The sequence below is a fragment of the Atractosteus spatula genome, unplaced genomic scaffold (assembly GCF_055471065.1).
Source record: "Atractosteus spatula isolate fAtrSpa1 unplaced genomic scaffold, fAtrSpa1.hap1 Scaffold_29, whole genome shotgun sequence".
NCBI classification, from domain to species: domain Eukaryota; kingdom Metazoa; phylum Chordata; class Actinopteri; order Semionotiformes; family Lepisosteidae; genus Atractosteus; species Atractosteus spatula.
Window position 1 is genome coordinate 34,261 of NW_028296856.1, and position 1,973 is coordinate 36,233.

General features: G+C 37.2%; 1 non-coding gene across 1 annotated transcript; it reads right to left on the reverse strand.

Annotated features, from left to right (window-relative positions):
• Positions 1 to 1,879: 1,879 nt before the first annotated feature.
• On the reverse strand, positions 1,880 to 1,973 carry trnai-uau (transfer RNA isoleucine (anticodon UAU)). The gene is made up of 2 exons: positions 1,936 to 1,973; positions 1,880 to 1,915 (listed from the first exon to the last, which is right to left on the reverse strand). It is a non-coding gene; the product is annotated as a tRNA-Ile (tRNA).

Below are 1,973 nucleotides of genomic sequence, written 5' to 3' on the forward strand. Positions count from 1 at the left end.
AGAGAAATGGGGCCTCATTTGGGAAGCTCAGAAACACTTAATTCTGCCTTATTATTAAGCCTCGCCGCTACAGTGAATTTCAGCGTTTTAAAGAGATGTAATTTTTAAAACAGACAAAATGAAAGACTTATTAACTAAATACACATAGAAAACCTGCACCTAATTGAGAAAATTTGGACTGGGGCGATGTATTATTGTAGCGGCGCAAGCTCACAGTGGTGCACTTGAGGAATGCGGTACAAGGGCCAGTGGTGCATTGGATAACGCATCTGATTACGGATCAGGAGACTGTAGGATCGTAATGCTCTTAAACCCAGTACCATAACTGCAGTGTGTTCAGTCCTACACAACCTTTCTATTGACTGAATAAACCTCCTGTTCCATCTCCATCTTCTTCCCACACATTCCAGCTATTTCACCACCGTTACTGTTGGACCACAGTCACAGATACGTAAGGGACACTATTCTGAAGAACCGTCTTAAATAAATAACGTTGCAAAAGGTAACAATAAGGGTTTCTTAACGTAACCTTACATCTGGCCATACAATACAATTTCTGTACCCTCAAATAAAAAAAAATTGTACTGCTTTCTCCTGAGAAGTGTAGTGTCAAATACAAGTGTAGTGTCAAATCACAATAAATAATACATCAAATATACTAAATTAACACCCAGATATGACAGATGTGACAACACACAGCTATGACAGAACACATTGAAGACTTAAGCCCTTTAAATTTTTATTTCCTTAATTTCCATTCTCTTCCCTACCCAGGATAACTGAAAACTAACTGTAATAAAGACTGTATATGCATTACTTGTAATACAGCTATTAATAAAGATATACATGGAACCTAATTATTAATAAATAACACTTGTATTACTAAAAATGTGTTATGATAACATTCATTGTGAATATTTGTGGTGTCTGGAAAGCAATTTTAGTTAAATATAATAATAATTTTCAAGCAAGTGGTGCATAAGCTTGTTAATTAATGAGTACATTATTTCCATTACATTCAAGACAGTTCTAATGTGATCAATTGTTCTGCTTAGTCCGCTACCGAGTTGCTTAAAACCTATGAAGAGGTGGCTTAAGCTAGACTCCTAATGCAGTAACATCTAATGGGCAGCAGCTGTTATTTTAGGTTTGTTGCAATCGAGAACAGGTTTAGTACAGAGCTGCTGACAAATTTCAGCGGAGTTTATTGTATATAAGTTTATTGCAATTGACCCATTGTAGCTACCAATCAGCAGCAAGGAAAAACAAACTTCACTTGTGCCTTTTAAAAAAATGGAAACAGAGTAGTTGTTTATGTGGTAATTTCAGGTACAATGTAAGAACTAAAGTTAACTACTCCCATAGTAATGTGTGGGGTCCTATCAATAGAAAAAAAAATGTTGTAACCCGAAAACACAACAAACACAAAACGAGAATCTTTCAGGAACCTAGGTAAATCCCTGTAGTAGTCTAACAACTATGAAAAAAAAACAAACGCAACACCTTCAAAAGAAAAAGAACATTAAAAACAAATCTGGGGAACAACAAAAACACAGAATCTAATGCGAGAGCTTTTTCAAGTCTTCAGTGCTCCTCTCATCACAGTAGACCTCTCTCATATATTTGTGTACAGGTCAGTTGGAGGTACACAGCTGATGGTAATTTTAGTAGGGAGCTGCGTCAGCATGCATGGGCTTCAAAGGAAAAGTCAAGGTTTATTCCATGCTGAAAAGAGAAGGAAACATAATGTTTCAGCTGTGGAGCCTTCTTTGATTGTGACTCAAAATAAACCTTTACTTGTTCATTTGATGTTAGTTTATCTCCATCAAATACCTAAGAGTATCTAAACTCGACAGTTGCTTTCAGTAGCTGAAAACACTGCTCTAGGTGAGGCTTGAACTCACAACCCCGGCATAACTCCGCTATGCACTGCTGTATAAGTACCGCGCGCTGACCGATTGCGCCACTGGAGC